Consider the following 27863-nt stretch of genomic DNA (forward strand, 5'->3'; position numbering starts at 1 on the left):
ATTGTGTGGTCTTTTAGTTTTAGGAGTGCTTCCATTTTCTTCTCCTGGGGACAGAGACCCTCAGGAGTTATCTAATGCCCCAAGAAGTTGACACAGGTCTTGCACCATTGTGCCTTTTGGAAGGACAGTTTTGCCCCAGCAACCCTCAACTGGGTCAGAACATAATGGATTTCCGCTATGTGTTCCTCCATAGTTGAGCTTTTTATCAGGACATCATCCACATGGCCCAGGTTACCCCTTTCACCCAAATCGGGCATGGCCTTATGTAGGAAGATGTTCAATTTGTTGCCGGAGTTTATGTATCCGAAGGGAGTCCGGGTCCACGTGTACTGCTGCCAGGAAGGTAAAGGCCAGCTTGTATTGGTCCTCCCTACTGACGGGCACGGTCCAGTACCCATTGGTCAGGTCAATGGCAGTGTGTACCTTTAACCCTGGATCTGGGCCGGTCCTTGGTCAATGTATGGGAGAAGCCATTGGGACATGTGGACCCGTTTATTTAGCTCCCTAAGGTCTGCAGAGAGTCACCATTGGCCATTTGGTTTTAAAATCCCCAACACCGGATTGTTAAAGGTGCTGTGGACTGGACGAATTATCCCACGTGACTCAAGATTGCTGATGAGTTCCATTTGGACTCCATGGATATGAGAGGCAAGCGATATTGCTTCACAAACACCGGAGTCAATCCGGTGTCCATGGGAATTGTTGTAGTATGGATTTTGGTGCGACCACAGTCGTACGAGTCCACCGCAAAGAGATCTTGAAAATCTTAGAACACCTTTTTCAACTTTTACTTTTGCTTCGGAGTCTCACAGGCATCAGCTAGGTTGATCCGGTCGTCAACCATTTGCCTGAAGCCTGGAAAGACTTCGGGTTTTGCTATCTCTGCAGCCTCCTCCAGCTTGGTGGAGAGGTCTCTGGTTGGAGTATTGACCTGGAGAGAGGGTTTCAGGTAGGAGAGTCACAGGTCACCTCTTCCTCACCGTAAGGGCAGGAAGAGTACAGCAGGAAATTCCCCCCTTGCCAGGTGAAGATCCTGTCTGTCTGGTGGTAAGTCATTGTCACTGTCATTGTCAAAAGAGTCATTGGGGATTGGTCCTATCAGTTAATTTCCAAGATCCATGGAAAAATGTCGGTCATCAACCGCGATTCTAATAATGGTGCTTGTTCCCAGATTGATACTCCTGAGGTCACGGTTATCCACCACTATTTGAATAGTGTTGTGTTCTGCCTTGACTAATGGGTTTGGGTTTAACTACAACCCCTGCTGTTGGAGATGGGCCTTGAGGTGTACATATGCATCAGGATTTTGCAGTTTCTGTCCTCATTTAATTTTTCATTCAAGTGGGAATTGTCGGGTCCGTCCTGGGATGGTGACCTCCTCTCCAATTTGAACTTCAACCGCATACAGCAGCAGTTGAGCTGACAAATTCTTTTTCAGAACCATCAAAGCCCGTGGGATTGGCCCCTAGTCGGGACCAGGCTTTGTAATTTATCAGGTCCAAATTAATAGCAAACCGATTGAGAATGTTGTCACTGCTTAAGGCTACCACTAATCTGTGGAAGTTGAATAGTTGGGAATGGTCCAACCAAAACACTCCAAAACAATCCAAGTAAGAACCAACAAAAAGGAGGGAAGGCTAGTAAGGGAATCTAATCCCGAATGGCACGAGGGTCACGCTAGATATCGTGTTGGTGCACCACAGGATAGCGTCCAAAGTCTTGTGCACTAATGTCCTTCCTTGTAAACAAAATAAGGTACTTGTCAGGATTTGCTCTCTTCACTCCGGTTCCCACCACTTGTGGTAATGATTTGGGGTTTATTCCCTTCTGCACTTTATTTCCGAACCTTATGCTACAGTGCTGTGATGAATTAGGAGTGCCAAATCCTTATTTTCCAAGTTACTTCCCTTCCGGATCCATTCCAGGTTTGTGGCAGCCAGTATGCTGCTTTAATCAAAAGACTATGCTTCCCAGAATGCCTGGCCCACAGCTTAATCACCACCCTTGCAGGACAAGGCTCGGTGGAGAATAGGCAACACCTGTGGCTGCAGGTGCAGCAAGCAGCACACATGCGGCGTGTGCTCGTTAAGCAGGTTTAATAGCCTCAGTTTGCTTCAGTCCAGCGCTGGTCATTGATGTAGTGTTCCTGTTTGTGACTGGTCCCTTGTTCCTGGTTCTTAGCCTTGTGCCTAGTTCCAAGTTTCTATTCCTTGTTCCTTATCCTTGGATTTTGAATGTATGTGCTTAATTGATTTCTGCTTCCCAGATTCCCTTTCTGTCTTCCTCTGTTAGCAGGCAGCTTTTCTCTGTGCTTTCCCTTTTGGTGCAGCCCAGTTTGCCTGTGTTCTATATTTCTTTGACTTTGTCCTTTGCTGTTGTAAACCTTGATGCATTATTCTTTCCTCTTGATAGATTAGCTTCCTGCCTTTTTCCTTGGATGGGTGGGGGGAGTTTACCCTTGTAATTTCATTTTCCCTGCTCCTGTTCCTTTACCTTCTCTTGAAATCCATTCCATGTTTTCCCTTGCACTTCTGCATATATTTCCCATTGATTATTAAGTGTGGTGTGCGGTTGTAGCTAGTTCCAGTGTGAATGCCTATGTTTTCCTCACTATTCTGTAATCACTATTCCTACTTGCCCCTTGTCTTGAGTCTTATGTATTTAGTTATCCTTCCATTGCTGTTACAGCCTTTCTGGGTCCCTGTTTGATCAACAGGGTTTTTTGGGCTTGCTGACATTCAAGTGGTATTTCTCGTCCTCCTGAGTACTGTTTTTAAGTTTCCTTATTCAATACCATCAAGAGTGTTAGATCACAGATCCTGTCGTTGCTTGTCCTCTACGTGGGCTTAGCGCTGTCAGTATCTGTAATAGCAATTGTGGGTAAGGAGCTTGCTGACTTTCTTTGCAGTCATAAGGAGCATCTAAGTGCTTACCCCACATCCATTTTCTTATATTTGTATTGTTGTCACACTCTTTTTGCACTCCTGGATTTTAGTATACATGCGTCTTGGTTCCTGTGTGTATGTTGTTTGACTCAAGGCTATTCACTGTGTGATTTTGTGCACATTTCCCTTGCCATATTCACTGCCTTTGTCCTTATCTGACAGAATGACCAGCTCCCTATTCCCATTAAATATGGCAAATTTAAGAAAGAAAGTTTCCCCTACATTTACCTGTGACAATCAAATCACTAGTCCTGACATAAATGAACTCCTTGTCACTAATGGTCATTTACGTGCAGAGTATTTTTCCCACAGGACGGCCCATCTTTCATTGTCTGATCCCAGTTCTGTCTTATATTCTGACCCAGATTCTATGACAGCATAAGCCTAAGTAACCGAAGCGGAAAAACCGCCTGGTTACTGCCGGACTCGTATTACCATTCCACGTCCGTGACTCCCGGAAATACCAGGGCATTACGACCCTGGTGTCCCGGGAATTGCCTGTTTTGCTTGATTCTTCCACCCTGCTCCCATTTGCCCCCTCCAGCCTACTTCTGCAGGAGTCTGTAATGATACATTCTGGTTTCACCATCACTGTCTTGTGGCCAATGCTGGATTTGACTTTTATGGACTTCATTGATTCACGGTGCGTCAACCTTTCTCATGGTGGCCCTGAATCATGCTGTTCCCATCTTCGTCTTGTATCCAGGCTTGCAACATTATGGGCCTCATTACGAGGCACGCGCTGACGGCATGAAGGGAACTGGTACGGGACCGGCCCCCTTCATTCTGTCAGGGCTGATTACGAGCTTCCCATCGTGGGACTCGGATCCTTTCCGGGTCCCACGAGGGGAAGAGGGAGGTAACAACGGGACACTTATAATGTGCCCGTTGTTACCTCCATTCCCATTCCCATTTGAGCCCTATGGAGGCTCAAATGGGAATGGGGAATGGTTCCTGCAAGGAGGACTTACCGGGTCCTCCTATGTCGGAATGACCCGGTAAGTCCCCATTACAGGAACCCGGCAAAGGAGCCCGGTTTGGTGGCAGCCATGGAGCTAATAGCTTCATGGCTACCTCCAAACTCGTAATGAGGCCCTATGTGTTACTACGGACTTCTGCAATTGTATTCTCTACCCCCGCTTGCTTCTCCACTCTTTTTGACTGCTTACTCTGTTCTCTCCTCCTCTCCCTTTATCCCTTTTCCTATCTCCTCCCCTTACTTTCTTCTATGCACTTACTCTGTCAGAATTGTCCCTGGACCTAGTATGATAGTAACCTCGTCTTTCTCCTCCTCCCTCCCTTACTTGCTTTTTTCCTCCCCCACCTCCAGCACTATCTGAAATGCCATCAGGCCTAGTACGATAGTCGCTTGTTTTGTTCCTCCCCTCCCTTTCTGCACTTCTCTCCCTCACCTTTTGTTTTCTCTGGCTCTACCAGAAATGTCATCAAGCCTAGTACAGTAGTCGCCTGTTTCCATTTCCTTCCCACTCTCCCGCTCCCTTCTTTATCCATGTCTTAGCTCTTGCACTATCTGAAATGGCATCAGGCCGAGTACGATAGTTAATTTCACATCCTTACTGTTCATGGTCTGTAAGAATGTCATTGTATTTTCCCTTGTTCCCTCCATTGCCTTGAAGCACTTTGAAACACATTGTGTATAGGTGCTACATAAATAAACTATCATATCATATCCTATCATTGACTGCCCTCTTTCAATTTTAGGAGTTCTTAGGCATTTCCCTCTGTTGGCATTTCTAATCCAGGTTGTAGTCCCTCTACCGTTGTGCCTTTGACTCTAAGTGTTTCCCATTACTGCTAGATTTGTAATTCAGGCACTCTTCCCTCTACTGCTCCTCTCAAACGGGGAGGCCTAGCGCCCTTGTCCCAGCCCCCACAACCCTTGTCACCCACCAAGCTGATTTGTCATCCAGAAGGGGGTTTGAAGAAGAATACTGAAACGTGGCCCTCGTTATACCCATCCCACTCTCAGACAGAGAAACGAGAGACGTACATCGCTTTTGGGCCCTTCATCCCCATCACAGATGTATCACAGGTGTGATAAGAGCTACTCACTCAGACAACCCTTCAGACCATACCCGGATGACAGTTTTAAAGCGATACAGCTGTCATCAGTTGAACAAGTTGACTGCAACCTCGAGGAACGCTGATGACATCACGACTGACATCATGCCATAGATACGTTAGACATGAAGCACATAGACATCCATGCACAAAGTTACGCAGACATTTAACTTTATTGCTGATAGACACAAAGACTATACTTATGATTCACATAGTTAGAGGACTGACAAAAGTAGACCCTTTTGGTATGCGGAAACCACAAGATGCATTGCAATACATATGAACTGCTTGCTGACGCTTAACCGCATATAATATGGGAAACCATTCGAATAAAGATAGAAGCCATGGGTACATTGGAGTGAATGAGAAACGCAGGACAAACTCAAGCACACAGAGAAAGTCAGACAGGCTGATTCTGCAGAAGCATACAGACAGGCTTCCAGCGCGGACACTGTGTACAGCCTCGCCAAGGACACCTAGAGAAAAGCCACCAGATATGGCTTACGAAATTATCATATTAACCGATTATAGAATATATATATATGGTTAAGTTGTACTAGTAAAAAGCTATAAAATACAATGGAAAAACGTTGTTACTGGGACGTTATTTTTGATGTCATCTTTAATGTTATGGGTGTTAGTCTTAGCAGTGCACAGCGTTGGCATGAGTTATGGTTTCTTAGCTTACCATAACTGGCGAATTTCTGAGGTTTTTTGGTTTTACCTGTAACCATAACGTCCCTGTAACAACATTTTTCCATTGAATTTTATAGGTTTTTACAAGTGCAACTTAACCATAATGTCCCTTTAACAATGTTTTTTATCAGTGAATTTCATTGGTTTTTAGCAAGATACCCTTAGTGTGTAAAAAAGAACTGGGCAACATAGTGCAACTGCTGGCACCATGTTAATGCGGACAGCAGTCGCTGACTATACGTCTCTTTGCAGAGATCCTGTGGCATTCAACCGACTGAGTAAGGCAAGTGCTCTCTTACATAGTGGAACCAATCACCAAACACAAATAACATAGACAAACAGCACCATGGGCAAAAATTGGCAGGGAAAATAGAGTAGATTTGCAAATTGTGCACTTACGAAGCAAACAGGACAAAGGCATAAGGAGTACACCATAACGGAATGCATCAACAACAGAAGGGACGTCTGCCTTTACCAATCTTACCGCACTGCTACTGTAAAGGGGAAGGAAGAATGAACTGCCAGAGCAACTACTGGAAAATGAAAAGACCTAAATGTCAGTACTATGTAGTAAGGACCCTAAACGTTGTAAAATAATTGCACCAGTGTTGCAGTATGCAATAGTACAGAAACATAACGTCTCTTGGTGTAATGAGGCAATGGCAAGCACCTTACAGTGGCAGGAAGAAAATGTCCCTCATGATGCAAGTACTTTGTATAGTCACCCCATTGGTACGCACAGTGCTGTGAACCATAAAAAATGTAATATCTATTGTTGCATGTACATCAAACACATTTTCTTTTTAGTAAGACAACATATTGGAAAGGAAAGCAAGGCAGTACAAGCCGCAACACTTGCACAACAGCATACGGGCATAGGAAAGGAAAGAAACTCTGTGCATAGGGAAATGGACAGCGTGGAAGTCAAAGTGGAGAAGTTGGTGAACAATTGTGCCACTTTAAAAGTTGCACACATGGATATCTTTGGACAAAGTAACACAATACTGGCACACCTGCATGTGTACTCCTTCCCAATGTCGGAGCCCACCATTCCCACAAAAACCGTTTCATGGGAGAAGTTACAGTTATACATCAATCTCTTCCTCCCCTCACAACCAAATTGTGCAAATCCCCATTTCCCCACAATAAGTACTTCAGCCACCCCTTCCTTTCCAAATGGGGTGTATACATGTGTACAATGAAACAATAATAATGAGAATGTTGCTGACTATTTGAGTGGTAATTTTTTTTGTACCTGAAATGGGGTTCTGGGTCAGCGGCACACAGTCCTAGTTGCAATGACCGCAAGTAAGCAAAAGGTAGGTGTCCTACGTACAATACAGCTGTCCGCCTATCTGCAATGACAATGGAGGTATCCGTACGCCGCCAGCATGCTCCACAAATCCGCATGTTGTCCACCACCAATCAATGCGTGTACGCCCAGACGTTTATGCGTAGTGTAAGTACACACAAGTGTGTCTGTTCCTCTGTGACCTGCGGACATCACCATTGTGCAGCATATGCAAAAGAACGTTGATTAGGTCGGGCAACCAGACACGTCCTAAAGGTAGCTATGCTGTTAAATATCCCACCTGCTGTACGTTATAAATACCCAGCGTCTCCCTAAATTGTTGGTGCATGTTTGGTGCAGTTTTGGTCAGTAGAGGAAAGGCAACGGTGGGCATAGGACACCCATGCATGTGCGCACAACGTATTGCATCCCAAAATGCATGCAGCCGACAGCCGTCCCAAAGGAGAGCAGTGGTAACGTCACCATGTGATCGCACCCACTCTGGGCATGAGCCCTTATTTCAGGGACAAGACTCAGGAGCCAGAGCCTCGAACAGAGGGAAAGTGCATGGTTGAGCAAACAACTGAGTGTTTTTCGGAAAGTACACCCTTACAGACACACCACAATGTGCCGTTGCACATGTATGCGTGGTTTGGAACAATGTAGGCCTACTTTCCGGTGAAAGTTGTCCACAGCAACCCTACAAAAGGGCACACCCGAGAGGTGCGGAGCAATCAGTTTCCAGCTTTGCTGATCAAAGTAGCAGGCCACATAGGTTTGCCCTGTAAGTAATACTGCACCAAATCTGATGAGCTACAGTGCATTTGCAACTAATAGCAACCATGTTAGTCTGGCTGAGTACGCACAGTAACGGACAAAATTATGAAAGGAACTTGCTATGCCACACGCAACCGCAGCTGCGATATTCCCCATTATCCCAATCGCATGGGTAGCTAGCTGCAAAGGGGAGTAAGTGCACGTGCGTTTCCTCAAAGACAGCGAGGGCCGTGTCCCAAAGAAGCAGAAACATTCCTTCTTCCCTTTCTAGTTTCTCCTTTGCAGCCCGTTGTCATTGTGTACTGTTAAAAAGTTCCACACGCTTCCACCAATGAGATTGAAGAGCTCTCCATGTAACAGTATCAGTTCTGTGCAACACTCCTCTGCGTACACACCCCGCCCAGAAATGTTGTTGCACAATCCCTGTGGTGCCACAGTCCCATTTCCATCCCCGCCATCCTGAAAATCCCTGGATGTGGCTTTCGTCCTGCGTGCGAGCATGTGGGCACAAAGTGCAACCAGGGTAGGGGAAGTTTGTTATAAGGGGCGGCTCTTAAAAGAGATTTTTTGGGGGGTGTTTGTAGATGCTTCTAGAGGAACACCTTTTTTCATTTTTTATTTGATTTTGTGTTTTCTTGTGCGGACATTGTTAGAGTAAACTCTTCTCTGCATCTTGTAGACAGGCAAACAAAACAGCATTACCATTGGCCGACATAGAAATGCCATCTGGTTGGAAAAATTCTGCATTTCCACAACTATTCAGGTCATTGTTGCAGAAGAACATCCCAGCAGCGGACAATAAAGTATTCATGCTTCTGTTGATGAGACACCTTCCGGCGTCTGGCTCGGAACAACATTCATGAGCAGCACCCTTCGTGGTGTTATCGATGAGAACAGCACCTTGGCACTGGGAAAAAGTCTCTTCACTAGCTTTAGCAACCTCTTTAGTCGACCGAACAAGCCTAAACAAGACAAGTAACCCATATGCATACTGCAGTAATGGATGATGATAACATTGCCTCTACCGAAAGCCGCCAGGTCTTTGCAAAGTACATCCATGTCAGCGAAACTGCACTCGTACACTACGCAGAGTATAATGTACAGCAGTTTGAACGCCCCTTCCTGTGAACCACACTCAAAGTACCTGATTGGATAATCCTGAAAGTCCCATGTTCATTGGACAGCAATGTAAAAAGCTCAGATTGTGGCCCATGCGGTTCCCAAAGTACCGCGAGGGCCGCACGCCAGTAAAGCAGGAGCAGTCCTTCTTCCCTTTCCACTACATTTTGTCCAGCACCACCTCATTTGGTACGGTTAAATGGGCACACACGATTCCACCAATGCCATCCAAGACGTTTCCATCTATCACTGTCTGTGCTGCACAGCACTTCATAGGTACCGTTAGAAAATCAGCCTGCTAGTGTACTGTCACTTGCCAGCACGTCCACTACAAATTTCAGTGATAGATTGCAAAATGTGTGCATCCACATTCATCCACTTGTGCACCCACTACCACGAATTTAAGGTACCAAAGCTTTTTCTGCACTATGCATATTACTGTGTTATAAGTGCCTCTGTGCACAGTATCTGCCACTTAGCGGCCATTACGTTCTATAAAAGTACACTTTTTTTCCCATCCCCTACCATGAAGTGGCACGTTAGTGATATGTGCTTGCAACGTTCTCATTGCCCCATATCATACAGTGTAATATCCACACAGGAACTATCTGCTTTCCTTCCGACAATGCTACAAAGTGTTTTCCCCACTAACCCACCTTCTACATAAATCGTAATAAATTGGCTTCAATAGCAGCATTGAATGTATCGTACCAAGGGAAACCAACTTTCCAAAAGATCATTCTCTGCACAGCTGTACTTCTGTGTAGGCTGTACTATTACAGCAGGCTCTTTTTAAATTTGCCCCCTTCTACTCTACACCCTCTGCAACGCATCCACAAGAGGAGTGCGCGACCTGGGATGGTATCTCTCCTGCACTGAAAAGTCGCCAATAGCTCCCAGTGGCTGCGAGGAATAAAGTGAGAAGACTCTGCATTATGCAGAAGGCCTTCTGGCCCCTGGGAGCACAATACCTTCAAATCTAACTCTCTATATATCTGCGTGCGCAAGCTCTTCCCTCATCTGTCTCCAACTCCCTCAGGGCCAAGCGCTTCTGCAAAAAACAGGTTGTTGGTAGATGTGCTTTTTCGCCTGCGACCTCCCTCTGCAACAGGCTCCCTGCCTCCCTGACACTTGGGGGGAAGCATCGCCGGTTCCGGAAGCGCCTCAAAGTATTTCTCTTCACGTCTGCTGTTTCTGCTCATCTCCTTGGCTAACTGCATGACGTAAACTTAATCTCCACTACTTACCTGATGACTCAGTGATGGTGGACCCATGTCACCTCCCCCTGCCAGGCAAACCCGTACGCTGGCTTTCTAAAAAACCCAGCACTTGAGGATTGATTCCTGTATGCATAACTGTGCATCTACCACCTTGTGTGTACAATTATCTGTGCACTTGGCACAATTGGTCCATATTTTTACCTATTGTCATTTGTTCTTCGTCCCAGGTAGTGTACCTTCCCCTCCCTCCACCCATGCACTTGGGCGATCTAAGTCACACCTGTCCTACTAGGTTCTTTGTCTCTGTGTCCCCTCTGTTTGCCCTTCTTTGCCTCGTTGTGCTTTGCTAGACATGTGTGTAGGTGCATTGCGAATGCCGTAGCATACAATTGCACATCATGTGTTATCATACACACAATGCATGCACAACAGTTGCCTGCCACTTACTGTGTACACTCCAAACTTGTTTTTTGTTTTCCGCACTACCTCACTTACTGCACACTTTTCAAAAAATATTGGGCACGTGCAGCATACCTTGCATGGTACTAACTGCAAAGAAATACATACAGTTGAGGCATACACCCAGGATGCCTGCGCCGTACATTGCTCAATTCCACCATAAATATAAAACAGGATAAGGAGTTGGGTCTGTGATACTGTCTCAGAAAAAAAGGGTTTTGTGGGGGAGGGGTTTGTCCTGTTTCTTCTATGTACATGCTTTCTTACACATTTTTTTGTTTTTTATGTCTTTCAATGGGTCTCTGTTCCCTTCTCCTCCTCACATTTGTACAGACTGAATGTCCACGCTTCTCTTACAGTTCTACAGGATTGTATTTAATGCTGCGTGCAGAGTGGCAAACAAAACAGCATTGCCAATGGAGGTCAAACAAATTCCATTTCCTTGGACCCACTGCAAATCTTGCTCATTGCTCCTTAATGCTGTCATAGTCGGTGCTGAACATCCCAGCACTGCACATAAAGGCATGCATGCTTCTGTTTATGAAACACCTCCCAACCTCTAGCTGTGGGCAAATCACACCCTAATGTGCAGCATGTGCAATTACCTACACCATGTGCTTGCGAACGCATAGCACCTCACTTTGCTTGTTCCACCAAGTGTAAAATGCTCTCTGCATTCATTATTCAAAGGTCACCATCCTCAGAGAGAAACAGATGCAACTCTACATGGCTGCAGTATGGTGTGCTGGCTGTCGTCAAGAGATAGGCTCTTGGGTGCATTACCAACGGCCCATGGCCCTTGGCCATTTACCCAATACTGTAGGCCTTATCTACACCCAGAACAACATAATAGCCTCATGAAAGGGATCATTTCCCACATACCACAATCCACAAATATAACATATGATGGGTGGTGCAAAGGGAAAATCATGGCAACCGCAAATACCGTCATGTGGCTCCCTAATGTCCAAGGTGGTGGCATAATGGGTACCATATGGTACCGGATGCATATCAGGTCACTTGTGCAGTTCAACGATGTCTACAAGGTCTTGCACAACCATTTATTCAACGTCACTACCATCGGAGACATGCATACTTAAAAGTGCATGTCTGCGTTATGGTGGCGTGCTATGGAGCAGGCCTAGCCTCTTCGGTCACTGGCCTACAGATTAGTGCTTTTGCCATACACCCAACAGTGTAGGCATTCACAACCAGTGTGTGCTACTCACAACTCCAAATACATGCACATTAACAACTGCATCACTGCATTCTGTTGCGGAGGCTATGACGAAGGCCTAGGCTAGTGGGTGCATGGCCGAAGGCTGTAGACTGTCGGCCATGCACCCACCAGCCTAGGCCTTCGTCATAGCCTCTGCAACAGTGCTGGCTGTCGTCAACAGTCTAGGCCTAGTCCACACTCACCACAACATAACAGAGCATGCAGGCCGACCAGGTACGCATGTGCCATGAATCACAAAGGCAACATACACACCAGCACTTCCACCCAACCGCCACACCATAAAGCAGGGACACAAAAACACATGTTCCACTTACCATAATGCAGAAACATCTCGCTGTGTTTGGTACCGCTACCCACTTCCAATCACGAAGCATTATAAGCATGCCAACCAAACAAGACAATCTTCACAACATTGAGCCTGCTCCTACCACTCTAGTACGTGCATAGAACCAATGGTGCGTACTGCACTGCAACACTTATTAATCTGTCCAATGGACGCACCTGATCACTTCCTTTCATGGGGCAATGTGGTAAAACACTTCCTCAAGCAAGGGTCTTATAAGGGCCAAACCATAGCAAACGCACATGGTGACATGTGGCCTCCTATTGTGCAACAGGGGCAATTATGTGCAACATATGGTAATGAAAGCATAGGAGCTCATTTTTGCTGTTCTACCATGTGCACGAAGTCCTCCGCAACCATTGTGTGCTACTCACCAAGTCCAAATGCATGCACATTAACAACTGCATCACTGCATTGTATTGTGGAGGCTAGGATGAACGACTAGGGTGTTGGGTGTATGGCCCACGGCCTACAGTCTTCGACCATGCACCCAACAGTCTAGGCCTAGTCCACACTCACCACAACATAACCGAGCATGCAGGTGACCAGGTATGCATGTGCCATGAATCACAAAGGCAACATATGCACCAGCACTTCCACCTAACCGCCACACCATAAAGCAGGGACACAAAAACACATGTTGCACTTACCGTAATGCAGAAACATCTTGCTGTGTTTGGCACTGCTACCCACTTCCATCCACAACGCAATATAAGCATGCCAACCAAACAAGACAATCTTCACAACATTGAGCCTGCTCCCACCACTGTAGTACGTGCATAGAACCAATGGTGAGTATGGTTTAGGAGGAAATTACCAAAATAAAATGGTCGCATTGACCTTAAGTTCTAAAAATGCTACCACCAAAGGTTTCGAACACCAAAAGTTCAAACCTTTGGTGATAGTATTGTAAAAAAAAAAGAGGGGCTGCGGGGGTGTCCCCCAAAACTCCCGCTCCCTATACTTTATGGCACCGCGCAGCCTTCTGTTACAAAAGAAAAGAAAAGAAAAGGACCCTGCAGCGCCGGTTCCCGATCACGGAAGTGAAAGGGAACTGGCACTGCAGGAACCCAGCGTGAAGATGAAGGTAAGTGGGGTTTGTTTATGTTGGGGGTGTGGGTGGGGTGTGTAGAGGGTGTGGGTGGGGGGGTGTTATGGGTGTGTTGTGTGTGTATGAGAATGTATGTGTGTTCGCTTGAGAAAGGTGCAAACGTTTGGTAGTTTTCACCTTTCTCATTTGGACGATTTGCCCGCAGTCAAATCACTTAGATTCGGTGAGTACAGCACTGCAACTCTTACTAATCTGCGCAATGGAAACTACGCAAGCACATAGAGCAAACATTTGCACAGAGACCTCTTCCATATGTACACTCTTCCGTTAATACACCTATTGGACACACTGCACGACTGGTTACTGCACCATCTCCACCCATACACCGACAAGTGTAGGTTGTTCTACCAATCACCACACACATGCAACCACCATTGTGTTCACTGCAGCCAAATCGTACACAATAAGCAACAATGTGTCCCCTACTTTCAACCAGTGGACTTACCTTTTCAACCAGTGCACATAATTATCTGTGCTAGGGCTGCAGCCATGCATCCAAGTGGCTACGGACTTACCTCACACAGCACACCATAGTACATGCTTTGTTTAAATCCTCAAGTGTCATGGAATGCACTCCCCTTCTGCAAATATGCCTGCCACCACTCATAACAGAAAGACATCGCCGCTGTAGCTCGCATGCCATAACGCAGGCTGCCTACAATGACCACACAAGATAGTTGCCTATTGAGGTATCTGCGCATTGGCGGAGCATGCACGGATAGTCCTGACAGAGCTCTGTCTTCTTTTATAATGACATATATCACGTAAAGCTCTTCTCACTCCCGTACCCTTTCCATCCCTTCGTCCCACCACCATATGCCGTACACTAGGTTTTTCAGATCCTTTTGCCGCTGCATTGCACTCCCATACAAAATACTGCCGTCATGGAACACTTTTCACACATTCCGTCACTGCGCACTGCAGTTCAATCAAAGTTTTGACCGTGCTGTGAACAGGGAAATGGGACGCCAGAGCGGAGCCAGATATGACTAATTTTGGTACGCACACTGCTACCTACAAGAGGCCCATCCATGCACACAATAGCTTAGAGCCTTGACACACACACCGCAACACTATCCTCCAATACACCATGTTGGCGTTTCCCAAAACCTTTGACGCACAGCAAACTTCTACCTACAAGAGGCCCATCCATGCACACAATAGCTTAGAGCCTTGACACACACACCGCAACACTATCCTCCAATACACCATGGTGGCGTTTCCCAAAACCTTTGACGCACAGCACACTTCCCTGCAGACAACCACCAGCCGCATCTAATGTTCGCCGACAGCACGCCGTACCGCAGTCTGATGAGACTTCAGACCGCAGAGCGAACAGGGAAATGGGTCCGCAGAGCAGACCCAGATATCACTAATTTTTTGGGTCATACATTTCAGTATTTTGCAAAAAAATGTACTAGTCGGATGACCACCAAACACACAAAAGCACGCTTTCTGACCCAAGCCCCCACTCCTGCTACAAATTTGGTGAAAATCCGTCCAGCCGTTCGGTTTGTAGCCGTGCGCAAAGTTTTTCCCCATTTAGTGTATGGAAAAAAAAAGAATTTGGGACCCCCCTTATAACTTTGCCCCCCTGCACGAAGCCTCACTCAACTTGGCAAAATATTTCAGAGCCGGCCATATCCTTTTTTTGCAAAGTTTGGTGAGGATTCCTCCAGGGGGAGCGAAGTTATAAACCACAGAAAAAGTGGTCTTCCTATGGGTTGATGAACTTAACCATCACTACACGCCCGCGAACGCGGGCCTTGTAATATAGTTCACCTCCCTAACCAATACCTTCCCCTGTTAGGTTTTAGGGATGTCACATAATTTTTGTGATGTCAGACCTTAACAAAACTGCTCGACCAGCGTCTGGAGATTGAGAGCGTTTAGAGAATATTGCATTGTTCATGCTGATATCCCTGTCATGTATTTGTTAATAAAGACAGGGAATTTTGTCGTATGGCTGGGTCTTCTGTTCTTGCGGCACAGGATTTCAAGGACCCGGTTCCTCTTGCATGTAAATGGGGAGACTGATAATTGTTCCCTTGCCACTATAACAAGCGGTAGCGAGAGGATGGTTGCTAAGACCCCTCAGCAATAAAGCAGTATTTTTCCCACTGCATGCCCGAAGGGATGCATCGTGACCAGCGAGGACCGGATTAAAACCACTAGACTAAGCCATATTACAAATATTGGGGAGGCGAAGTTGTTGTTTGTCGTATGTCATTGTGAAGGATCCCTGTTTCCAGACACGTTAGCTGAGGTTACAGATGAAAAAAAAAAAAAGACAAGAAAAGTATACCTGTTTTCTATGTGCTAGCCTAGCTTACGGATGGAAAAGACAAAAGACAGTTTAGTTTGCTTAGGTTGCGAAAGGTGGTTTCTTAGTTTGTCTCATGGAGCTATATTCCTATATCAAGCAGTATGGAAGAAGGACCTGATGATTGTGGTATTCCCTGCGATTGGAAAGGCAGGAAGACGGCCGTGTATTGCACTCGAAGAATTGGGTTTCTTACTCAAAGTATTGGGATTCTTATTCAAAGCACTGGGAATTTTGTCTTAGGCTTGTGACCTCACACCTAAGGTTGTTGAATAGGGCATGCTGCGTTGATATGAGAGCAAATGCCATGGTGGGGCACAGATGTGGTGATAAGAGAAAAAGGGGAGAGAAACAGGAAGTATTCTAAAATCGAAAATGATTGCTTCTAGTTCAATGAGGTGATGTCCAGATTATCAAAGACTGTTACGCCATTTGGCCTGAGCCCGAAGAGCACATGAAAGAATTCTGACTTGGCCTTAAGGGCGAATAATACAGTACGGGCAATGCAAGGAGTACGCTCTTGTTGATGGTGGAGAGCAGGAGAGACTGTTTTCAGAATTATTATGGTTTTGGAAAAATTGACTGAGAACTGACAATAATTGTGAAATATACAGATTGGCAAATTGTTCAAACGTGTCAAAAATCCCGACATGAGGTCAAGTAAGTATCGGCAATCAGAAAGTGACGTGTCGCTCTGGGTGTTACTCCCCTTAAGCATTTGTGCAAGTCCCTTCCATGGTACCAAGACAAGATATGCAAGTATACCGCAGAATGGACTTGCCATGCAGAGGGCAAATGGCAAAGCCATAGCCCATGAGGGCAGTCTTTCCAATTATGTGCTGCAACACAGGACCACTTATTTACATGCTACCTACAAAGGGAAGAAACTGAGTAACAGATTAGACATACTGGAGCTGCGGAAAATGTTTCAGGACAGGGAAGAGGACCCACCCAGGAAGTAGTGGATGCTGAACCAGCATAATGTGGGGGCGAAGCACCCATGGCTCCTCCTCCCCCTCCCAAAACCACAGACCACACAACAGAATGTGAGGGATTCTACCCCTTCAAAGAATTAAAAGCAGCGGCAGGATATACTAACCCAATTTATGCATCACCCGCGAATAGCAGCAAGGACATGCTTAGTGGTGAGAAGCAGGCGAATAAGACAATAGAGGCTACAAATGACGAATGCAAGGAGCACAGCAACCTGCAAGCAAAACTGATGGGAGATGTCAAAGGGATATTGAGACGTAGTGGAGAGAACGAAGTGACAGTCCCACCAAATGAGTGGGTAGGGGGACATATACTGCTCCCATTGGAATGAAAGAATGTACCCGAGAACAGAAGTATGAAGGAGGAAGCTCTGAAACAAAAGGGACAGAAGAAGAGAACAGAGAATGGACAGAGATAATGGAAGAAGAGGAGAGGAGAGAAGAGAGAGGAACAAGAGAGGCTCAAAAGGCAGAAAGAGAGGAAAGGGGGAGGAAAAGAGAAGGAAAAAGAAGAAAGAGCGATGAAAAAAGCAGAGGAAGAAAAAGAAAGGCAACTGCAGGCGAAGGGAGAGAAAAGAAAGTTAGAAATTGAAAGACTTGTTAAAGAGCATTGACACAGAGAGGAAGAAAAAAGGGATAGGTGACAGGAATGGGAAAGAGACAGAAGTAGGGAGAGGCATCTTAAGGATCTAGAAGACATCATGACGGGACCAACATGTGTAGATGACATTGAGGAAGAGGGAATATGAAGGAAAATAGGGATACTGTATGGGAGCAGGACGTATAGCACCTCTGCCCTGAAGACAAGCAGAAGCATAGTGGGGTATCCATTGAGGGGGGACAACAACTCACCAGAGAGAGTAGCGGGGAAGCGACAAGGGAGGTGCATGCTAAGAAGAATTATTTTTGATTATGCAGAAGAGGAGGACAGCGACAGCAGTGGGGGAATCATAGGGTCAGATGAAGAACAAGGGGAAAGTGACAATGATGAAGGGGGAGACCTAGTCATCCATCCAGGGAAGTAAGCCTCAAAAGGGAGACAATGAGGGGTAGAGAGGAAGACACTGGGAAAGGCAAGCTAAACCCCGAAGGACGCCTTGAGCATCCCAAAGACAGATTGCATATCGCAGACAAATTTACTCCATAATCACAGATACTAAGAGTTTTACCGGGACACAAAAGAGCGAGTATGGCAAGAGCGTTTACTGCTACCCTAGACATAGGGAAGCATGACAGGGGAGTAGAAGTAACACAGTTCCCGTTGCTAGAAAAGGGTGTCGGACGACCACAGTATATACCATGGCAACAGATGGACAAGGATAATATGAGGTGCAAGCTGCCCTCGTTGACCACAAAAGCGAAGAAATGGAAATTGAGTTAGAATAATTGACGGAAGGGGTGACACTGGCGGTGGGTGACATGTAAAGTTTACTCTCAGCCATTCTTGGGTAGGTAATAGACAAAGTTTGGAAATGGGCAGAGTATCCCTGAGTGACAGCATAGAACACGGCACACAATGACACACCATTTAATAACTTCAGAGCAGCCGTATTGCAAGCTCTGAGAGTACAGTACCGAGACACATCTGACATAAGCGCGATTATAGCACACGAAATGCATGAGGACGAAGACCCACTTCAATATATCCAGGAGATACAAGAGCATTGGCATCTCGAGACGTGAGAGCCATGGGATAAAACAATAGGATTATTCTATCACCTATTAAGACAAGGGCTACCAGAGCAGGTACAGAAGCAACTGAAGAAATGAGTGGGGATGGAAGAGAAGCCGTAGTCACAAATTCAGCTGACTATAGTGCATTATTGCCATCTAACGCAGGAGAACGTGAGAAAGAAATACGAAGAAAAGAAGCAGGAGGATGTGAAATCAGTGCAGAAGAAGCTATCGAAGTATACAATGGAAGAGGAGATGTTGACGAGCAAGGAGGGAGTAGTTACTCAGAGCACACAAAATCGACAACAGACCATAGGGGGAAGTTTTCAGGGAGAGAAGACGCCAATTACTGGCTGAGAGGAAGGGGAGGAATACCCTGGGAAAGAAGTTTCAGAAGGGTTTAACAGAGGACAGCAGAGACCCATGGGGGGTCCACCATAATGCTGGACGTGCAGTAGAATAGGTCACATATCGTGACTGTGCAGGAGCAGAGGTGGAATGCAGCATAATGGGGCGGCTACATATCAGCCGACATATCCAGTGACATACCAAGCAGAATAGCCTGACAATTATGCCCAAGATCACATACAGATGCAGACATATGCTCCACAACCGGCGCCAACACAAGGTGCACCAGTACAATCACCACAGCCCATGGTGTACACAGACACAAGAATACAGGCAGTCAGAACAACCAGCAGAGAAATCACTGGCACGGCAGAGCGTTGTAGCTGTGAGACACACAAACTTTGCAATGCAGACTCCCATACGGAAACTAGGGGGAGCGACCGTGGGAGGGGCAACCCTTTCACAGGGACAGGGGTGACTCTATACCCACAATAGGATAGCCCACAGACAGACCTGATGTGTTCAATCCTATCTGTTATATCCAATCCGAATGAAGAACCACGTGTAGGGGTGACCATAGATGACAAGACATTTTCCTTTCTCATAGATATGGCGATAACTAGATCCAATATTAAGGAAGGCAGATATCCATTGTCAAGCATTGGCATGAATATGCATGAATTGTCTGGGGCTACAGACTGATGAGCTTCTGATTTCCGTAGGGGAGCATGACCTCACCATGCCACAGTTATAATCTTGACAGACACCAGTGAACATAAAGGGTAGGGACACGGTGAGCCGACTGAACATGATCATTTCATTCACAGAGCAGGCAATAGTATGCTTAACCCCAGGAATTCAATACATAAACGTACAAGAACTCATTCAGGCATTTTGCAGTCAGACTGTAGAGGGGGGGTGCCAGTGAACCCAGAGTTATTCCAATATTGAGTGGAAGTACCATTAGCATGGTTTCCAGGGATGCAGGGCAAATTGCTTTGTTTACCAAATTAATTTCTGTTTAGACCAGAGACCCTCTTAGACAAGAAGGAGGGACAAGTGTTTGCACTAGAACTAGAGTGTTTCCACTAGAACATGAGATGGTTATAGTGCGGGACGTGAGGATAGCATACTGCACGGGTCTGATGACACAGGACGGGCGTGGAGAACAGAAATCATGGTAGCAGAGGGCACAGAATGATGTACTTGAGACGAGTATCCAGACCTTAAGACAGTGTTCTTTATGAGCATTACCTATTGGGTGAGAATCCATTTCAGGGAAGTACCACAGAGAATGGCCTTACTGAAAAAGGGATCACCACCACCCTTTCTTGAAGATGACCTAGCACAAGTGCCGTGTACCTTATGGACCAACCATCCGTATGACATTGCCCAGTTAAAGGGAGTAGGAGCTATCAAAATCAAGCTTACGCCAGGGGTGATCTTGTCAAGGACAAAACAATATCTATTGTCCAGGCAGAGAGACAAAGGCATTTTTTAGACAATTTCTGTGTTAGTACAGCAAGGGATCTTGGTAACATCAGCATCACAGTGCAACACAGCTGTGTACCCTGTGAAGAAGGCGACAGGGGGATCATGGCACTTTATTCAGCACTTGCGCCACTGAACCATATTGTTGAAGCAGAGTTCCTGTTAGTCCCAATCCAGTGAAAATACTACGTAGTATTTCATCAGAAGCTACCCATTTCACAGCGATAGATTTGAGGAATGCTTTGTTCTCTATATCACTTCATGAGGAATCACAGCATCTGACATCATTTCTATATAGAAATAAAAAGTGGGAAAACACATGTTTTACTCAGGAGGTACTTTGAATCCCCCTATTTATTCAATAGAGTCCTCCAAATGGACATAGGGAACCTACAGCTGGACAGCACAGTCATTCAGTACATAGACGATATCCTATTCTTCAGCAGATCAGAAGAACATTGTCAAAAAGATTCAGTACAGTTGCTAACGATGTTAGCAGAAAAGGGTTACAAGGTGGATAAGGCGAAACTGCAATACTGCCAAATCAAAGTGCTGTATATTGGACAGTTAATATTACAGAAAGGTAGGAAGGTAACCCTAGAAAGAGCAGAGACGATCTTTAGAACATCACTGACATGGACGGTAAGGGACATAGGTCTCTGTGATTATTGCAGGGCCTGGTTGTTTGACAATAGCACATACACAATACCCCTTTTAAGCAGGCTCTGGCGGACCTAGAGGGGGGACGGTAACTTGAAAAGGACACAGGAGATGAATGAAGCATTTGAGGAATTGAAAGGGGCAATATGTAAAGTCCCAGTGCTAGGGATTTCCGATTACAGTGAAGAATTCGACCTGTTCTCACTCCAACAAAGTAGTGATGATGGCGGTGCTCACACAGAAGACGACCTTAGGACACAAATCAATGGCTTATTATAGTGGACATTTAGACCCAGTAATGAGAGGGCACTATCCTTGCAAACGGGCATTTGCTGCTGCTGCATTTACAGTGGAGAAATCTGTGAGTATCACAATGGGGTGTAGTACCACACTTTACGTGGAACATGCCTTTTTTGCTATTCCAGAAAAGCCTAAAAGCACACTGACCGCACAGAGAGCATCAGGATACGAGGTAATCATCTTAAATCAGACTGATAAAAATAGTGAGGTGCAGAATTGTAAACCCAGCAACGTTTATAGCTGAACCAGTAGAGGAAGGTGTCATGGGTTTTGACCCATGTTGAATCAATAGACTGGGTAAATGTGGGGATGAGCTGTCGCCGCCCATTATTCTATCCCAGAACAAACTAAATCAATAGACTGGGTGGATGTGGGGATGAGCTATCGCCGCCGACATTCACGCCAGAATAGGAGAACTGCGCATTTGGCACGAAACCACTCCAAAGATACAACGTTCTTGTGGGGAATTCATTTTCTTAATCCCAAAAATGGTTGCATTACCAGTACTCACCACTATCAGAAAGCCGGCGTTTTAAAACCACCAGACTTTTGTGTAAAACTGAACAAATGAAACAAAACCAGACCAAAGAAAGACTTGCTAAGAGGTGGATACAATGTAAAACTATATTCTGAAATGACTTGAAGGAAGTAATTATTTAATGTATATGTAAAAATTGTCAGTTTGATTTGAATGTAGAAAACTGGGAACAAAAGGTGACATTTAGCTGAAACCTGGCTTAATGAAACTGAATTCTGCCTGACAACTACCCCCGACAGGAGTTGATACTGGCCTGGCTGCATCCTGAGGTCACATGGCCCTGTTGATTAGATTAGGGGTGGAGCAGCTGGGGACTACAGGGAGGTGAACAAAGTCCTGTCCTGGACTCAGGCAAATGTTATATTGGGGGCGTCGTAAAAGTGGCTTCCTCTTAGGGGAAACTGGGAGGGGAAGTGCCTCTGCTAGCAGCTGAGCTTGGGGGAAGTGGATAAACCAGTTATTCCACCCTGTGATGAGGGAAGCCACACCCCTTTTTGACCAGGGCATAATTTTAAAAAAGATAGATAACTCAAAGTGCAGACTTTTCAGAATTATATAAGTAATATCATTATTTTTGTGATTTTTCTGTGAACATTTTGAGATGCGTTAGGACCCGGTGGTGTATTCTGGGGGGTTGCTAGCGGAAAATAGGGTCTCACTCCAAATGTCTGCATGTTAAAAATCTGACACTTCATCAATTAATGTCCATACTCCTGGCGCACATGTGTGTAAATTTGGGTAAATGTCCGATATTGCAAAACCAGTTAAAAAGCACAAAATGTTGTCATTTTTGAATGCAAGCCCCCAGGAAGATCAGAGGCGGACAAGCATGGACCATAAGGAATATATAATGTGCACATGTAATTTCAACAAATTGTATATCTGGGAAGGATGTATTTGAATCAAATATAGATTTGTGGGCAAACTGACCAGGGGAGGATCCTCTGACCCATAAAACCTACAGCATCACTCTGACTCACATTTCCTTCCCCCCATCATGGGAGAGGGGAGAATTGGGCCAATGACAAGTAGAGAGGGGCAGGCTTAGCTAGGCCCAGGCACACACCCATTTTCAAAACACATAAAAAGAGACTGCTGGGACAGGTAGAGACATTCAAATCCAGTTGCTGTGGAGCGTTTTGCCGGACCACACAACATCCAGAAGATACCAGTTCCAGACTGACTCCAGCTACATACTCCAGAACCTAGAATTTATACTTTAGAACCTAAATCAGAGGCCTAAAACCACAAGCTGAGTTCTCTGCAGCAGGCCTCAAATCATTGCAAGCTACTCACAGCCGGGCGAGCTGCTTGAATCCCTTGCCAAGAACTTTTGGCAGGACCAGTGCAGAGATCCAGGAGCCGTGCAGAGACCGCTGTATCCGGACAGACCAGACCAAAGATCCAGAGTGACCCAGAATGCTGTGAGCAGAACCAGAGTGACCCAGATCACTGTGAAGTGCCGAGACCAGAACCAGAGTCCAGTCCAAAACCTGACCAGATCCGTGGCGGGGCCTATTTCAAATTTATATTGTGAGTACCTAGCAGAACTGTGCAGAACCAATCTCTTAGTTAAAATAATCTAATCCAAACTATTTTAACCTAAGTGGAACTGCCTCCTAGAAATCGTGTCATCTGTCATTTTTAAAGCTGCACAACTGTCACCTGTCAATTCTGAAGCTGCAAGCTGTCACCTGTCATTTTCAGTTTACTTTAAATCTGAAAAACTACCTTTATTTAATCGTCCGTATCTCTGGAACCGTTTGGGATAGGAACGAAAAGATTGAAAGCTTAGAATCTCAGCTTTCCAACGAACCTATAACCGACTTGCTACTCCTTATACTTTTGCCGTAATCACGATTCACGCACTCACGAATTTTACCGCGATTTGCGATTTGGTTAAAAATCCAGCCACGTGTAACCATCAGCAGTCATTTCTTTCCTTGCTAAAAATTTGTTTGCCTCTTAATCACCATCTCTGACTCATTGCTAAAGTGAGCCTGAACTCATCCCAAGTATCTCTCACTCACCCTGAACCTCATAAAGGGAATTAAAAGCATTTTCAGCATATTTCTCACTTCATTGCCACCACATTCAAAGCACTTGGGGCTGTGTTTTAAAACTCATACCGGTTTTCTCTAAGCTTGCTGGGGGGGAACTGAATTTCGTATTGTATTTGATTGCATTCCTGAGAACTGTGTGCTCGTCTTTCCATCTACTTCCATGTCTTACATTGCATAGGGGTGAATTGCCAGAGAAAAAGTGATTATATTATCTTTTGCTAAAATCATCTCAAGTATTTCTGTACTGCATTTTATTCCTCATTGCTTTTCCCTTGAAATCATAAAAGTATTTTTGCTACTTGATCCATCCTATACTAACTCCTCATTGATTATAAAGAAGTGTGCTAGTGTCAGATTACCCATTGTTGATTAACATTTTAATTATAAGGGCGATATCGATTATTAATTTATTATAAAAGCGTGGTATCTATATTTTGTCTTATTTCTCAAATAAACCTTTTAAACTTGCAAAACAGAACTACTTCTCGGCTCAGTGGGGTCAGGGGGATTCTAAGAGAGGGGTGTTATATAGGGGTAGTCATCCAGAACTCATGAACTGGACATAAAGATATATCAATAAGGGTTTCCATTCAGTATCCCAGACTAGTCATTGACTTAGCTGTAGTGTTGAATTGAATCTTCTTACAAATTGGGGGCTCGTAGCCGGGGATTCTGGATTAGATCTATCACTTGTGCAGATTAATACAGTGTGCTAACTGACAAGATACATACATCCGTTCGGATCACCACTCCTCAAAAGGACGCTCTAAGGGAAAGGTCTGTTTTGCAAAAATAAAATACAAACTTCTGTAAGTCAGGAAGGAACTCAAATTCCACAATGACGACCTTGGTAGATATGAAAATAGCCAGAGAGCACTTCTTACATAAGCTATTTGTGAGAGGTGAGTGGACTCATCAGGACCAGACGGTCTGGTTGCAGGCAATCGCACCCCAGATCACTGAAACAGGATCAGATATATGGAGAGACCAGGGTCCCTTACATGTGGCGCTGAGTGAACTATATATGGCCCCTAAGGCCAAGGATGAGCACAACAAGATTGCCAGGGTAGCGGCATATTTATATTTACATATGGGATCCATGCAGGACAAATGTGCTGAAGGCCAAGATCTGGTGAGTAGGCAACTGCTGGCATTACAGAAGGCCCAATCTGATCTAGACTCTTCTGAGCAGAGGCTGCACAGAAGCCAGGAGTCCGAAAATGAGAGTAGACAGTACATCATTAAAATAAAGAAGGATATGGATATCCTGCAACAGGAAAAGACGGACCAGGATACCAGAATTCTGGCTTTGCAGAAGGAGCACCAAGACAGTCTGGACTCCTTACTGCAGAGCCAGAAAAAGCTGGAGCAACAGATCAATTTCAACAGGGCATGCACAGAGCAGGTAGCCACCCTGCAAATCCAACTAGACAGAGAGAAAGAGGAAAGCAATAAATTGATTTTGAAAGACCTCGATACCCAGGCAGAGTTTGATGAAGAACACCAGAAAGCTGGTGCCTTCCAAAGGCAAAGGGACAACCTGGCGGCACAGATGCAGACTCTTAGTCACGAAAGGGATACCTTAGGCCAGGAAGTCTGCCACTTAAAAAGGAAAATGGAAGAAAATCACCTGGCCCTCCACGGACTGGGTGACCTCCAAAAAGAACACCAGAACTTGTTAGAGCACACCAGGAGGGTGGAGGATGCTCTGGCAAGAAAGGAGCAGGCCAATAGGGACACAGCTCAGGAGGTAGCCCTCCTGCAGCAGAGACTGGCCCAGTACTCCAGGACCAATCAGGAGGCACAGAGAGAAAATGAGGCTCTCTGTCAGCACAATGATAGGCTCCAGCAACAGGTAGCGATGCAGGAGAGACTGATAGAGTCTAGTAAGGCCTTAACTGAGGAACTGAAAGCGCAGGCTCTTGCATTGCAACAGGGAGCAGGGGCGGATAGAGACCAGGTTCGCTGGGAGAGGGAGACTCCTGAGCATAACCTCAGGAGCCCTAGTACCAGAGGCCTTCATATCTCTCAGTCCCTGGACTCTGACAACCCCATGTCCCCTGGCGCACATGAGCACCGGGCCACAGGGATGGCAGATTACTATCCAACCAGAAGTATGGGGCTCATAGGCCAGTACCTCCCAGGAATGGAGGGGCGGGCATCCGGGTATGGGCACCCAAGCACAGTGCAATTTAGTGGGGAACCCCAGGAGAGTAGGCCCATTAAGGGCATCCTGAAATCTTTTGCCCAGTTAGGTCAGTGGGGGGGGGTACCCATCAAATCCTGGCAGCAAGGAGGAATCTGAAGACTCCTCTGAACGGCGCAGGACACAGGAGACCAGGTCCCCACATTCTGCCAGCCATTCCCAGGCTCGCAGAATCCGTGAAAACCTGGAAGATCAGACAGGAACCTCTGGGAGCATTGCCTCTGAGTCAGAGGATGAATGGACCAGGGTTACCCGAACCAAAAAGGCCAATAAGGCAAAAAGGGCCTTGCTTAAGGACTCATTGAAGCAAATAAAGGCAATAAGGAGTGTTATCACGCCTTATCATAAGAACGCCAAGTATTCTGTTTGGGAGCACTTAGAGCTGTTTGAGCAAATGATGGAGACTTTTCATTTGAAGGACAGCCAAAGCTGTATTCAATATGTAAAGTGGACCTTCTCACCAGAGTACTCCAGTTTCTTTGCGGGGCTGGAGGACCAAAATCATTCAAGGTGGTCCACATACAGGGCGGCCATCTTGAAACATTTTTCTGTGCACAGAAATCCCCAAGAGGCTCGCAAGGCAGCCTACAATTTGCAATGTGGGGAGGATCAGGCCCCACAAGAGTTTGTGCAAGAATTAAAGCGTGCTTTTGCGCAGACCACCAGAAGGGTGCGCACAGACAGCAAAGAGTTTGTCAATACATTTTTCCATGCTCTCCCTAAATATATAATGACCCAGCTCGTGAGAGATTTTCATGAGAAAAGATCTTTAGACTGGGTCATTGAACAGGCTACCCGGATCTATGAGGTGCAGAAGCCTATCGAAAATAAAAATAACGCGCCGAAAAACCCGACAACCAGCAGCACCCCTGCTGCTGCCAAGGTGGCAGAGATAAAGGTTGCCCCCGTTTTAGATTTGGAGATGGGGGGGCCTAAAAACCTGCCTGTACCAAATAATTCACAGCCCAGAAGGCCCTCGGGCCAGTCACAGACAGGGAGTGGAGGAGGTAGTCCCACAAATGGGGTCCCCCGCTCCAATGACTATGTAAGTCCCTGCTATAAGGGAAACCGACCAATCCTGGGTTATGTGTGGACTCCTCCAGCCCAAGGGGGGGATCCGGCCAAGCACCTAACCCAGGGAACTTCCCTCCCAACTTCCCACAGGAGGGCAGAAATTCTCCAAATCCTGGGCAGAACTTTTTCCCCAGGTATCCACCCAATTTCCAGCCCCAAAATCATCCACCCTTCTTTCCCCAATTCCCTGAGCCCAGACAACCTAATCCGGGAGAGGGGAGGCCAAGGGTGGAGGGGTACCAAAATCTTCCCAACCAGGGGTACTACCAGAGAAGGGATAGCTACCCTTCCCGGGATCAGCCCAGGGGAGAAAATAGAGCCCCGTATCAGCCTGAGCGGTTTTCCCAACTTGAGCACCAGGTCCAAAATATGGCACGAGATCTGGGTCACATACTGAGGGCTCAACAGAACCCTCAGATGAGCATGCCACCGCAGAATGCCCCAAACTCTGGACCTGGTGCTCCAGAACAATGACGGGGGCAGCACCCCGATAACCCACCAGTTCCCAGGGAGGAGGCACAAGGGGAAGGGGGTGTAAAGCCTTCGAGGAAGCCTCCTTCCCAACTTGTAAACAGCCCCTGGAAAACCAGGAACCGGAAACAAAATCTCCTACCCTTGAAAGCCTGCCTCCCAAGGAGCAGAGGGGGCTAGGAGAAACAAAGGACCCAAACAGACCCACTTTGTGGAGGAGGTACAGGTCTTCCAATTTGAGGGAGGGGGATCCTCAGAAGATCCTGGGAAAAGGATCTTCTCCTTCAGAGATGGGGGAGCTCCTCCCAAGGAAAAATGGGTCCCAAGGGACTCCAATCCAGACTGGGGAGATGTGGAGACTGAGCTACCGCCGCCCATCATCTCATCCCAGAACCGACAATACCAAAATCCTCTGGTTCAAACCCATCCTGGTGACTGCC

The sequence above is a fragment of the Ambystoma mexicanum genome, chromosome 2q, assembly GCF_040938575.1.
Source record: "Ambystoma mexicanum isolate Mex_15411 chromosome 2q, UKY_AmexF1_1, whole genome shotgun sequence".
Lineage (NCBI taxonomy): Eukaryota > Metazoa > Chordata > Amphibia > Caudata > Ambystomatidae > Ambystoma > Ambystoma mexicanum.